The following is a 14,855-nucleotide window of genomic DNA, read 5'->3' as shown; positions in this document are numbered from 1 at the left end:
TCTATTCCAGTCAAAATCAAGACAGCACTGAACAACTAAAAGGCTATATTTCATTTTTTCAACATGTCTTCAGAGGTTTTATTTCTTTTTTTGTCATGAGTAATTATCTAACTGATGACTACATGAGCAGAAATGTATACTGTACATTCCACAGTTATAAAAATGCTAATTGGTTTACTACAGTTGAGTCCTTCGTTATCCTGAGGATGTGTGTCTAGATTAAGAAGTAATCAGCAAAGCAAAATGCTTATTTTTATTCCCTCTTGCTTTTTAAAACAAGATACTCAGTATTTACTATTGTGCATAAATCTGGAAATTTATAGCCATTTTCCTATATGAATTGTCAAAATATAATTATTGATGCTGAGCTCCATCTATTGCATATTACCATTATACAGCTAAGCACTTAAGAACATGCTTAGTTCTTAATCGCGTATGTGAATATTTCCATTTTTCATTAGGATTTTCCTAGACTATGACTCATGATAGCTAGAAACACCTTTCATTTTTGGCCTGAAATAAGAAGCATAAGGTTAAAGACAATATATTAATTAAGCTTAAGTTTATTACTTTGGATCAGATCTTTTTTTAATCTTATTTTGAAACCTACTAATATGGGTTTAATTGTAATGAGTGTATTGTCTGAGACAAATCGTGATGTAACCAGAGTTACATTTGAATTGTTCCAAGCATTTGAAGTCAAAGGCATTCTTACTTATAAATTATTTTCATTTATTACTGTAAATTATGATCTGTTCTTAACATGAGCAATTTAATCTCCTATAATAATGAAAGTCTCTGCAATATGCTATTCAATCTTTGATGATGAAATGCAAAGTGGAGTACTTTTTAGAGTACTAGAATATTCCTAAGCATTAGTAAACATCTGAAGTCACAAGGAGGCAAAATATAAGGGTGGAAATAAAAATGGAAATTGATTGGTTAATGAAGATATGTTTTTTTTTTCCTAATTGAAAAGTGAGTGATGTAGGTCTCCACCCTTTTCTTCTCCAGTGCAGCTGTGAACTACACTTAATATTAAAAATGCTGCGAATAGAATCCAAATGCTATTCATTGTATTTGTAGATTGAATTTATAGAGGACTAGCAGTTTCCATGATCCATGGAGTTGTTTATGAAGTTTTAATTATTTTATATTATTTCAGTGTTTTCATACATCTCTTTTTCAGATGCAAGATTTAAATGCAAGGTGGTGGGCTCCTGGAGATCCTAAAAGGTATTTGAATTGATTTATGTTCTTATGTAGGGTCCGTAATCAAAAAAGCAGTATCTAAACTGGTTAACTTGTGTGAGAGGAAGTCATGATTCTTTTGAAGTTGTTGCAACATTCCCACTGATTTGAGTGACTGGATTTTCTCTTGTGGCCTTGTATGCAAGATGTGAGTTGTTCTAACCTAATATTTTATATCTATGGTGATAACATCCATGCCTCAGTTAGTCAGACAGATTCTGCAGTAGTTAAAAGAAAACAGACAATTCTACAGTGTGAAACGTTTGATTTGTTTTAGGTGTCCTTCTCTGTAAAGCACTTTGTTATTTTTTTCCTCCTCTATGAAGATAATTTAGGCGTTTATCCAGATGTCAATGCCTGCAGAAGTATTGTGTCACTACCAGCTGTTGTATGCATCCCTTTCATACAAATAAAACCAATGTTTTCTTACATGATAGTAGCAGCTCACTTCATAATTAACAGGCATCTACTCACTTTGATTTTGGTTAAAATTTCAGTGTTCTGGATTTCTAACGTGAGGTGTGTACTCCGAGTCATGCTAGACTTCAGTGAAATCTAGACCAGTAGGTACTTTTGTCACTTGGAAGTGGCCCCAAGATCTGGCACACAGGTTCTGTCTTGTGATTTCGGAATACGTATATTGCCAAAGAAAGGACAATGTCATGGTCACTTTCCTGGTGGATCGAGGAGAAGAATGTGAATTAGGGTACATATAGGTAGTAGCTAACTGTTTCTTCACTTGGGTCACTACAAGAATATACAGATGTGAATAAAAAAGTGTGTTCCGAAGTATATTATAAGTGCTGGGTGACAAGCTGGGAATGCATGGGTTGTATTTGCTGTTTTGCCATAAATTTATCTTTCTGAAGTTGTCCCTTTTCTCTGATGGTGAGCTGTTGGGTTGCAAGGCAGCTGCTCTCTCGTATATAATTGTTGCTGGGCAACTGCAAAGGAAGCAAGACATTTGCAGATAATACCAGTACCAGTATTTTCTGAATTATTGAAAAGAATTTTTTGTATATTCTCCGGAGTGCTATTCACAGTACTTTAAGTTTGAAATGAAAGAAAAATTAAGTGGTCTGCATCTGTAGACACAGTGGGTTATATTGGTTAAAAATGACTTCAGAGATGCTTAGGACACTTCAGCTTTGTTAGAGATTTTTAAACTGCATGAGTCTTGATCTCATTGCTGGGTAGAGAAGAGATGAAAAAAGGAACCACAACAAAAGGTTTTCTGAGAAAGTTGTATTGATGATTTGCTCTTTCTTTGTTGGTACTGAACTTTTCCTTTGCTTGATGCTGCCAGCTGTAGGCTCACTCTCAGGGATTAGAGGCCTGAGTAGCTGTACCAGAAAAATAATTTAACTGATGTAGGTGTGCTCAGGGCAGTTTCCGGATTTGATCAACATATGTTGTCTATCTATAATTAATCATTTATTTTCCCATCTTCCATTAATGCCTCACTTTGACAAGCTTTGTTGTGTTGCAGGAACAAAGTGATATTCCAACAATGCATATCTCAGTATGCGACCTATGAATGTGTTTGAGGTCTTCCAGCATAACAGATGAGTTTCAGTTCTGAAGCTTCTCATATTAAGGAATATTGAGATATATGTGCTGACTCACTACTGACTGGCTCTCATTTTTTATTCCAGAGATACCTGGGATCATAAAATGTGTTCATCAAACTTATCCAAAATAATATTTAAATAAGGCCATAGGATAAAAAGCAGTGCTTTGGAGAGGATCATCCCCTGGTGGCCTAAATATTAGCAACAGCAAAAGCACAACAAAAATGCTTGCATTAGATATCTGGTAATGAGCTAACAAAGGTGTTAAGGCAGCCAGGTGTCGTGCATCTCATCTGCAGTGTATGTTAAGTGTTGGGCAGCTATGGAGAGCAAGGCAGCCTTATGTATTTCTAGACATGTGAGAATTGTTATGGGAAGCCAGATTATTTATTTCACTTGCTATACTCCCCTTTGGGGGCTTTCACATTCCCTACGCTTTATTTTCAAGCTCCAGTGTATTCTGTTATTTAAGGAAAATATTGTCAACACAATTGTAACTTCAGTGCTTTGTCCAACAGAAGGCAGGCACGGGCAACTTTTTCCTTTTCCCTATCATACAGAGGGAGTCTAGTGGCCAAGAAGAATAAAGCCTTGGGGTAGGGACACCTAACAATGTGGAGTGAAATAGTTCTAGCACATGTAGGTTCAATTTTTTTTTTCCTCCTGGCACTGTCCCCTTGCAAAGGGAGGTGTACTTGGCAGGCACAAATGAAAACTTAATTAACTAGCACTTTCACCTGTAACAGTCACAGGTCAAGGATTGCCTGGATTTTGTACATTCATTTTTAAACTAGTCTGTTTTATGTTCTAGGGAGGATTCATGCCTCTTTCTTTATTGCTCACTGTGTCTATAGAATGAGAGGAATTTTCAATAAATAAAATGCACTGTAAGTAGGTATTTGTGTGCTTATGTGCTGAATATTTAACATTTATTTGAAATGTTTGCTGATGTAGAGGAGTCCTTGGCTGTGTGTTCTTTCATACACATTTGGGGTTTTCATTTTCAGCCCACTTTTGTTTCAAAATGCAATCAATTCAGTGATTCCTAATCAGAAGCATTTGGAAATCTAGAACAGGATTGCCAAGTGCTTGGCTTTTGGTCTTGCAGTATTTTATTTTTTATGGCAATTTACAATGTAGCTAAAAATCTTGGAAAACTTTATGTTCTTGGAATGTTGCCTTTACCAGCTCAATTAAAAATTATTTCAAAATTTCATCCAAGAATTTTCACCTATTTAGGACAAAGCTCTAAAGGAATTATTTCCTTTACCATTCAAAAGACAGTTTTGTTATGTGCTTAAGGCTAGTTCTTCTGTAAGGTGTACTTCTCTCAGAAGGACTTACAGATCATTCTGGAGATTAACTCAGTGAGTATAACTGTTTATCTTTTCTTTTTTCTTTTTTTTTTAGTTTTAAGTTAAACTATCATAATCTCAGATGCTTTTTGGCTTTCCTTCCTTCTAGCGTTGTGTGAAATCTATCTTCACATTAGAGCTTGAAGGTACGACATTTGTCTGGCAGGAATCTGCCAGGAATATCAGGATCATAATTTGGCTATATCAAACTGTGTCTTACGAGGGTGATCTACTACAAGCCAAGAATACCGGTTAATTGTACACAGCAGAACTGAGCAGATATGTTTCTTGTGTGTAGTTTGTTTACCATGGGCCAATAAGAATTTTTTTTCTTTTTGTTGTTGTTGTTTTGTTTTTTGTTTGTTTGTTTTTTTGAAGGAGGGAAGCTTTGAACTAAAGTGTGTTGAAGTTAACTCCGTGTAAACTTAAACTGTGAATTGGGTGGCAGAAATTTCACAAATAGTTTTCAGAAAATTCAAGCTGCTTTTTGGAAATTTTTAGTGATTTTTACTTAGCTTAACTAAAGTCTTATTTTAGAACAGTTGAACTGTTGATTCCTGTACTATAATGTTGTCACAAATCAAAGGCTGGATGTGGGGCTGTAGCTGTATGCTGTGGGTATGTGTTTGCTCGCTTTTACTTGACCAGGACAAAGCAAACGGAAGTGAAATACACCTTAAATTACTGGGATTCATGGAGAATTTGCATCTACTTCCAGATCTAAGTAACTGCATTAGTAGCAAATATTATGATTGTTCCCAAGAGGTACTTGGAAAGGCCTTGGATGCTTGCAGTGCATCTGGAAGGTTACGCTCACCTTTGATCACATGCAGATGAAGGAACTTGGGATTTTTTTTATTTTTTTATTTTCCTGGAATGGAGATCAGGAGCAAACCAGCTCAAAGTCTGTAATTTAGGTCTTCCTGGTTTCACCTCTTTGCGATTGTTTTGGGAAGGGGAAGAAGATTGGAAGAGTGGCAAAAATGGAGGAGTGCAAGCTATGAAACTGGGAGGGACCATGATGATAATCTGAAGTTGAGAAATAAGGTTTTTAGAAGGGCTCCTTGGAACGTGGGGAATTGGGCAAATCAGCTGCCTCTGGTACATTGGGCTGTGGACCTGGGGAATGCCTGTGGCACTGCAGTTGAGTGAAATAGTGAGCTAGACACAAGGAAGAGTGAGTCGTGAGCAAGGACTGCAAGTCTGATTTCAGACCTGAACAGCTTGGCAGGTCTCAGTAATTTTCGGAGGGAAATATGCGTACCCCAACCTCAATGAATGTTCATCTTTTTCTCATAACATTCTTTTAACTGTTCTCTTTGGTAGCTCTCCCAATTCATTCCAGAAGGCGGCTTTCTGCAGACTATGTATTAAAACAGGATGCCTCTGCCATGTGTCGGGTCAGTGATTTAGGTCTCTTGTGAGTATTTTCTACTATTTTATTCACTCTAGGAACTATTAGTAATCACTTCATGAAATTGTAAGGAGTTGCTGAATCATACAAATTTCTGTCTCAGTGCAGAAAAGGTAGGCTGGAGCTTCAAACCTAAGAGAACCTTTTACAGATACTTTCTGAGCAGTGTTGATAATCTTTTCTGTATGATATCTCTTTCTTGCTACTCTGCCAGAAACATTGCCAACATCATGTCTTATGAAAGCCAGTAATAGTGCAAATTTTCATACATTTCTTTGGCACTAGTCATCTTTTTTTTTTTTTTTTTTCTAGAGGGAGCAGTTATTTGCTCAATGGCATCAAAAGGTTAACATGTTTCTTGAAAAACTTTTTCACAGAACTATTCTGTGTTACAGCAGATAAGCTCAAGAGAAATTCAAGGTACGTGAATTGTTCTGTTGGGGCAGCAGCTTATTCCCATCTGCTGCCTTTGTTGGAAAGGTGGCAGATCATTTCTACAAAGCTACAGGATGTCAGCTAAGATAATATACCCCCAGTCCTAGTTCAAAAATCTCTCATCTTTCAACGGACAACTCATCTTTTAATGTTGCCTGGTAGATCATTTTCTAACCTGCCAGTAGACCAGGGCTCATTGTCTTCCTCATAAGTGGGATTTAAGAGGACATGTCTGCAGAATCTGTTGAAGTCAAAGGTCAAAACTGGAGACAGTGTCTCAGATCTGAGAAGACTCCTAAACAGTCATTCAGGTAGAAGTGGCTTGAAAAATCAAATACCAACACGCACAGAATCTTCAAACTGGCCTAAAATATCTCTTAAATGGACCATTTACTTTACAGAAAATGGTACTGTTACTCCATTATGCCTCTCCCAGATTTTTAAGAAAACCAAAAATTAAATGTATTTTCTCTGGCAGGACCTGAGCTTTAGACTGTAGATCAAACAGGTTGAAACATTTTTCTGGCCTCTTTTTTTTTTTTTCTTCAACTAAGCTTTTTTTTTTTTTTTTGATTGATTCTTTTATACTCTCATCAACATCTACTCATATTTCAGTGTGGTCTGGCCAACAGTCTTGATACAGAGACAAAAATCTTTAGTATTGGTTAACCAAGCTAGTAAGAGGTGCATATTTTCATCCTGAAGCATGGGGTTGTCCTTGCAATATGTTATAGGTGTTTTGTCTCAAGTTTTTTGGCAGTTTCCAACACTAAGTATTTAGATGCTAATTCATTGGCTTTGAGCTCTGTTAGCTCTTCTTTTCTGGAGCTGCAACTAAAGCAATGTCCAACAAGTAGCAACATTAATCCTAATTCTTCTAATGTACCTGCATGCAAGAGGGAATGGCATTAGGAATAGTCACTTAAATCACGTTGCAGCTGTCTTTGATTCTGCAAAGCTCTGTCTTTAAAACTGTACTGCTGGGGAATGCAGCTGGTTTTTGCATTGCTAAAAATTGGCTGACTTACCAGCAGCATCCAGTCTTTCTTGGATGCTTCATGAAACATCATGATAAAAATATAGCACTGCTAGTGCTTCTGCTTTTATTATTAGTGGAGGTGCAAGTAATAAAAATAATTCTTACTCTCAGAAAAACTTGTGCATAGACAATACTGCAGAAAATTCCTTACTGTCAGTGTCTCGTTTTCTTTATCTATGATCTGCAATTGAAAAGAGCCAGGATGTTTCCATATAGATAAATCTCTGAGACTTCCATGATGTTCCCCTGAGTCTCAGCTTTGATACTCTTTCTTTAAAGAAACTTAGGCCTTAGCTGTTTTAGTAGCAGAGAAAACCTCAAAAATGTGAAGTTGAATGTAGGGGATGCAGTCACAAGTCTGCACAGAGCTTGTAATAATAACAATGGGAGGTGTGAACTGCTGCCTTTATCTCTATTGGGTGTTAGTTCAAATATTCAGCAGTGGTGTCTAATTGTGTATATTAAGTACTTCATTTCTTATGTTAGAAAAAAAGACGAGTCCAGAGAGGCTTCTGCTTGTCCAAGTTTTTTTTGTTTGTTTTAAACAACAGCAATAACAACAACAAAAAACACGAAAAACACCCAGCTTTAGAAGTTAATCAATAAGCCGTGGAGGAATGAAAACAAAAAGCATGGCTGCTAGACTTTTGGCAGCTCTCAGAAGTGTAGTTTATCCTGTAGGTGGAAATCCTACCATCCTTCATCTCTGTTCCTACTATGACTAACATTAAGCAGGAAAGCACTAAAACATTTCCAAAATGAAGCCACTCCTTCCTGAGCACTTCCTGGTTTGTTTGTTTTTCCACCTTTGTGTCTATCATCTTCCTCAGTCCTTTTTCTGTTAATAAACTCTGTTTTGAACCTGAGCAAACAGGACTACACTCACCAGACAGTGGATATAGGAGGTGAGAATGTGAAAACAAGCTTTTTCAGGAAGGAAAAGTTTCACCCACGTCACTTTACCACTTCGTTTGGGTCCTGTGCTGCAGGGGATTCTTTAACTTCAGTGAGTTAATGACTCAGTGGATGTTTCAGTGGAAGTGTTCAATTTTTGGGGTGTGTGTGTATATATATATATATATATATATATATATATATATATATATATTTTTAATATTGGAAGAGTTCTGTTGGTAGTGTTAATTTAAAAACAAACAGCCATGTAGCAGTTTAAGGCCATACTGTGTTATATGCACGTGCATTCTCCAAAAAGCTGCTCACCCAAAGCATGGTTTGAAGGTCAGCAATGTATTTTAACTATAAAGTAGGGGTTAGGTACCTTTGTAAACCTTGGTTTCTGCAACATGCTACAGAGTTAGTGTTCTGTTACTAGGAGCACAACAGCATTAGCCAATTAGAAGCGTTAAAAAGCAGAACAAATAACATTGCTTACCTGTCATCCATCGCATTTTGAATAATAACATTTTTCTAGTGTTGGGAGTCCTAACTGTTCTAAAGATGCTCACAAATCAAGCCCAACAAATACTTAATTTCATATTTCCTGAAAATTGTTTGTTTTATATTTTGCAGAATTACATATAACTTTATATGAATCCTTAAAATATTATTTTAAAGTTTTATACGTTATACACTACTTACTACGCCAAAGCTGTTCCTACCCATAGAATAGTCTGCGGGTGATTTCCAAAGCTGTACAAACTAGTTAGCTCCTTACGTTTGTGTGGTGCTTTTTTGTGTTTTACTTTTCTAGAAGCAAATATGTTAAAGTGCATAAACGTCCTTCCCTGAATCTCATTCTCTGTTTTTATTAAGTGTTTCATTTTGTGCATATAGTTTTGTCTCACTCCATGGCCTTTCTCAGTATGTAATATTTATCAGAAGCCTTGCAAACTAAAAAATCTGAACAAAGGACATTTACCCTGCATTATCTACTGCAACAACTGCTGTGCTTTGATCGTATTTGTTAAGAGTGGACTACCTATATGCTTGTTTTATGTATTGGATAAACACAGTCATTCTGAAGTCACCCTTGGGTCAGTCTCACATTGAAACTGTCCCTGTAAGAACAAGAACTGCTCTGTAGGAGGAAACCATAAAATGGTCCACACGCCCAAAATTTTTAAGTGAAAGATCACATTTCAAAATGGTGAAAATTCAGGGTGAAATCTGTTTGGTTTTGTTGTTGTTTTTTAAATCCAATTTTTATTTGTCTCTTCAGGCATGAAGCCTCTACATTTAAAAGAGCTTGAGAGAGAAAATCTTTAAGCTAGAAAGACTAGATTTTAGCATGGAAATTGAGAAGGTGACAAAAAGGTCCTTCTGTCTTCCTTCTGTCAGAAACTGAGAGATTAGTACTTATCTCATAGGTGTTTGCACATTCATCATTTTCTTTAACCTATATCTCAAATAGTTACAAGAAGTAGTAGTCGCCAACAAAAAGGACCTGCAGTTGTATGTTTCCTGGTGTCATACATTCTAGGGCAACCTGGGTCTGTCTTTTAAAGAAGTAGGTCATAATGCTAAACAATTCATCTCATACCAGAAATCTTCGCTGGACACTTAATTGTTTAGTAGGCATCACTAATCTTTTATTAGGTAGAAGCATTGGAACTTCATCTTATGATTTTATGAATCAGTCCGAGCTGGTTGTTTCTGGTATTTTATATACATCAATTATAAACATTTCTGTTTACATTTTTCATTGACAAGTAGAAATATAACGAGTGCATTTTTTTTAACACAGATCTGAGGGGGCTTTCATGTTTTACTGTTGTTTATCTACAATTAGGAATAATAACCCTTTTACTGTTTCATTAAATGCCATTTTACAATTTTTGTAAGGAAAAATCCTACAAACATAATTATTTCTATAACATTTAATTTCTGTAGTCTATACTTTTTTTTTTTTTTCCTAAAGTGATAAATTCTATTACTGACAAAAAATACATTTCACCCTAGAGATGTTCTCTGTCCATGATATCTGTGAGAATATTGTGAAATTGTATGATGGGAAGTATACTCCATTAAGTTCTATTTATTCTTCAAATGTTAATATAATTACTTTTTAAATACATTGTTGAAATTACTGTAGAATTCTATTTTAAATAATAAATCTTCCCCCATTTTTGTCACTATTGTTTTTCACAGAAGTAAGTGCTAAATGAAATGTTGTCATAAATATTAATATAATGCATCTGTTTATACTCGGGTCACATTCCAGCAAAGGATGCGTGTGAATGTTGATCAAGCACATGCTTAAATACTGCAGTAAGTCCTTATCACTGAGCCTGATATTGTATGTGTTTTTGTGATAGGACCTTGCTAGTGATAGTAGTAAGAATTTAGTCTTTTTCATCAGTGAGATTATGGTTGCGTTCTTCACTCCTTCCAGGTGGGGATAGATTTCTTCTACTTATTTTCAAATTTGAAACCATGGAAGTGGAAACATTCTTTTCCTTGGTGGTGTTGGAGTGCGCTCCATTTCCTAAATCTACTCGCAGTGGAAGGCGAAACATTTGTGTTTAGAACCAGGGGCCAATCAATTGCAGAGTTTAATAAGCTAAGACAGGGTTATTAAACAGACATATGAAAGGCTTTTTAGGACACTGGAATAAACTCAGAAAACCAGAGCATGAGCTGAAAGAATGACAAAAACTAGTTTTGCCGTGGGACGTGAAACCACCCAACAGAAAGATGGTGTGTACTCTGCTGAAGCCATCACAGTTTTCTTGCAGACAAGTATGAGGATTTTAATGTGTAGACTTGCATCATTCTACTGTTTATTCTCTTTGGATAATAAGCCCTTCTATTTGTCATCCCTTTTTGCTCCAGCATACTTTGTGAATCTCTCTTTAAAATCCATCACCAAATTTGTAGCAATGTCTTCCATGAAACCACGAATTAGGGCACACAAAAAAGTGAAGTCTGTGCATCTGATCACTGTGTTTCACTTGTTTAAGGCTGGTAGCTGGGTGAAAAATACAGGACCTTGCCAATTTTTGTCTTCAGGTTGATTTGCTTAGCAGTATCTCCCTCAGTTCTTTGTTGATTTTTAACTTCCTGATATTTTTCATTCCAGAACTCTTACCTGAAAAGTTCCGAGCAAATTTTCAAAGAGAAAATGTTCAAGAAATGTATGTGTAGTTTTACAGGAAGCTTCAAAAATTAGATTCATGTACTGTCCATTTGGACAACTAGTAACTGAGTAATATCTCCAGTTCTTGAAGTAGCAGGTACATCAGCAGCACGGTAACTTAAAAACCTGTAACTACACGTGTACATGAACACATGTGATCTTCTTAAGGGCCCTGCCCCAAGGGTAAAACAACAAGTTCGTCTTTGCAAAGACTGCAAGATTAGATATTTGATGTGAACTAAAAATAGATTGTCAGTTCTGAAATACTGAGGACAGTTCCATAGATTTTAAACTCATTGACATAAACTAACCTCTTTGCAGCACTGTGGATGTGCTGTCCTGCTTTGTCAGCTGAAATGTGACAAGGAGTATGACCTGCCCTTCCCACTTCATTGTTTTCATCCATTGTTTCCTGTTCTCTGCAGTCGTAAGTTTCAGGTAAACCCTGCTGCATTTTTCCTGTTGCTAGACATGAAATTTACTATACTAGATAAATGTATCTTCATTTTATTTTTTACTTTATTCCTTCATTCAAAAATTGCTCACTTGTTTGCTGTCACTTACAAAGAGCAAAAGTTCACAGGGTTTGGAGAAGTCTGTTTCATTTGTTTTCTTTGTGTCTTAGGGAACCCTCAGAGTGTTCTCTAGTTTTTTGTTATTGTGGTTGCGTTTTTGTTTTGGTTTTGTTTTGGTTTGGTTTGGTTTGTTTGTTTTAAATGAAGCAAAGAAAGAAGAAAGTGTGTGTGTGGGGGGGAGAGGTTGTGTGTAGAGGAGTCCAGATTTGGTAAGAAATGGAATTTGATTTGATTCTAAGAAGTTAAAAATATTTTCCCCTTGACTCTTAAAATATTCTTTTAGCTTTTCACATGTATTAATGCGCTTTTAAAGAGAACAGACATTGTGGTGTGTTTAATGGTACTATATTAATGTCTTTTCCATGTCTTTTTATAAGTTCTGCTGTCTTATAAAACTTGAGATTTTTTACTGGGGTGGGGGGAGTAAGGAACTAAGTAAAAAGCTTTTTATTTTTTTATTTTTTACATGCTTGGAACGTTTTGTTCAACAGCATGCACGTCTGTGTGATTTCACTGCCTGCTGCCTAGGCCATGGCAGGTTCTCTGAAAATCTTGATTCCATTCAGGAGGAAGCTGTCCAAGAGCACTGGGAGCAGGGCTAAAGGCAGTCTATGAACATATGGGAGCAAAACATCAGTAAGCTTTTGGAACCCTTCTTTGGAAGGGCTTGAATGCTCCAAATGCTAGACTTGGGGATGAAATATGACTCAGACCACTAATCTCAGTAAGAACCAAGGAAATGGAAAATAAATTATGTGGGAGACTTATGTGCAATTAAAAATTTAGTGGTAACTTTTTTCTTTTTTCAACAAAACATTGTACTGCTCAGAGCCAAGCAATATTTCAGGTAACTGCCAAAGATTTACAGAGCGTTTCTCTTGGCACTGGGTAGTAGATGATTATTGTTATTCTCATGTATAGTGACAGTTGTTCCTAACACCAAGAGTCCTATTGCAACTACTATTCTTGTTGGTTGAGATAGGACAAAGATTGGACCAACATCAGAGACGAAATGAAGAGAGGCAAAAAAAATCAATGTTTGAATCTGGCATTCTCCTGCAAGAGATGCACAAGAAGGTAGAGAATATAAACGATTTTCTTGTGTTTAGAGTATCTTATTGAAGTGAGATGTCAGAGCTGAATCCAGTCTCTCCTAATGGTAGAATTTGTACTTTAAATGTTGGTAATACTCATGATAATCTCCTACTAGTTTTAGAGGAATAGTAGTAAAGTGAGCATGTGGAGACTGTAAGTCAAGAGTAAACTGCTATGACTGCTGCAAGTGTTAGCATGAGGCATTCCAGAAGCTATGCTCATGAGATACTTGTGACTTGCCTGTAAGGCAACTTCAGCTGTCCATCCATATCCTACAGTTCCAGTTGTCTTACACCTGAAGTATCACAATATTTAGACTTTCAAGTCCAGACTCGGAGAATTACTTTTAAATAAACTTGTTGTTCAAGATAATTATATGGCTGTTGTTCCATACTCAAACCTTACATGCACTTGCCAATAATTATGAAATCTTCATCTTTGTCAAAACAGGCGGTTCTTCACATAGAATTCTACTTGATCTTTTATAGAGATACCAGTATTTAGTACTGCTGGTACAATTCACAAAGATATGATAATACTTAGTGAAACAAGCTAATCATTTAAGAATAATGTCAAAAAAAAATTCCTTATACTCGTAGTCTGGATCAGCTAGATAAAGTTGTTTTTTTTCCTATTCTGAGGAAGTACTAATTCAAGTGTGACAGCAAAACTGGAATGAACTTGCTTGAGTTAGGCTTATTCTCAAGACTCAATTGAATGAATTTAATTTTAGTATCAGATACTATTTTTCTTCTGCTGACTCAGTGACAGGGTCCTGAGCAACCTCATCCAGTGTCAGAGTGAGCCATGCCCAGAACAGGTGTTGAACTAGATGATCTCCTGAGGTCTCTAAATTACTCTGTATTGTCAGGAGGAGCAGAATTAGATTCCCGCTTGTATTTTCCTGTCTTAAAGTCCCTGTTATTAGTCTTTCTAGTCAATTACTTTCAAGACTTAAGCTGATGTAAAAAAAGAGGTTAAGCAATTCAAAACCTTTTTTTTTTTTTTTAATCTTGCAGTAAAAGTTCTTCCTGCTTGCATTCCCCCAGAATAACTTACCTATCTCTAGTGGATTTTTAAAATGTATGAATAATCACTATCTCAATTTCATTAATTTCACCATGGTTTTTTCGTTACTGTTGTCACTGTACTTGAAAATAGCCAAACAGCTGTGACAGATTTGGGTAAGGAAGCTAATTTGGCATTCCTTCATTCTCCATGTGTGTTCTAACTTCAGTGTGTGCTGTTTTTTTTTATTTGTCATGGTACACTTGTTTCATACAATGCCATGTGCTGAAGAGAGAAAGCTTTATAAGATGAGAAAATCCTGATCAAGCTTGAAGCTTGAACTGGCTTCAGGTTTTCTGGTTGTTACATACTCCCAGTGATAATTTAGGATTGTTTGTAGGTTTCATGCTCTTGCAAGGCAACAGTTTCTTTAAAACTCCCAGTCAATGTTTTCATTGAGCAAAATACCAAGGAACAGGACAAGTTTGACTTACTTTCTAATAAAAACACTTTTTGAAAGTTTTGGGACACAGCAATGTATTCATTTCAGGTGCAAGCTTATCATCACTTGAGATGTCCTGATTCTGCTAAAGCTGTCACCGCTGTGGTACTGCGTACCTGAGAAGTTCTTAGTTGGGAGCTTTTTTTCAGTGTCAATTAAGCTTGTTTAGAATCTACTAGGAGAAGAGAGACAGAAATAGTAATTACTCTGATCACAGGATGCTTGTCTACAGTGCTTTTCTTGTAGAATCACAGCAGCAGTCTTAGAAATGTATGGGATTCCTTAGAAAGTTTCCCTAGTGGAGAGAGTGTTCTTGCAGGGCAGGGACTTGGTGCAGTAACAGGAAATCTAAGGCTCCAAGAAACTGTGGAGTGAACACTCCTGCAAATCCTCCACTATAAAACTACAAGAGTGGGGCAGGGGAAACACCTTTGTCAGGTTGTGAAAGCCAAAAATCAACTTCCGTTTTTCTCACATTGAAACATGGGGGAATAATTCCATGTTGTGGCTAATT

At 36.4% G+C, this 14,855-nt stretch overlaps 1 protein-coding gene across 1 annotated transcript in view; it reads left to right on the top strand.

The window, feature by feature from the left end:
- Nucleotides 1-14,855, top strand: part of THSD4 (thrombospondin type 1 domain containing 4) — a 335,185-nt gene that overhangs the window by 1,663 nt on the left and 318,667 nt on the right. Inside the window, exon 2 of the mRNA XM_035554004.2 lies at nucleotides 1,190-1,236. The gene's annotated coding sequence lies outside the window, so the exon portion shown is untranslated. The remainder of the gene's footprint in view (nucleotides 1-1,189; nucleotides 1,237-14,855) is intronic.

This window comes from Cygnus atratus, chromosome 11, assembly GCF_013377495.2.
Source record: "Cygnus atratus isolate AKBS03 ecotype Queensland, Australia chromosome 11, CAtr_DNAZoo_HiC_assembly, whole genome shotgun sequence".
Taxonomy (NCBI): domain Eukaryota; kingdom Metazoa; phylum Chordata; class Aves; order Anseriformes; family Anatidae; genus Cygnus; species Cygnus atratus.
The sequence above is the reverse complement of the archived record's forward strand: the minus strand, read 5'-3'. Positions and strand labels throughout refer to the sequence as shown.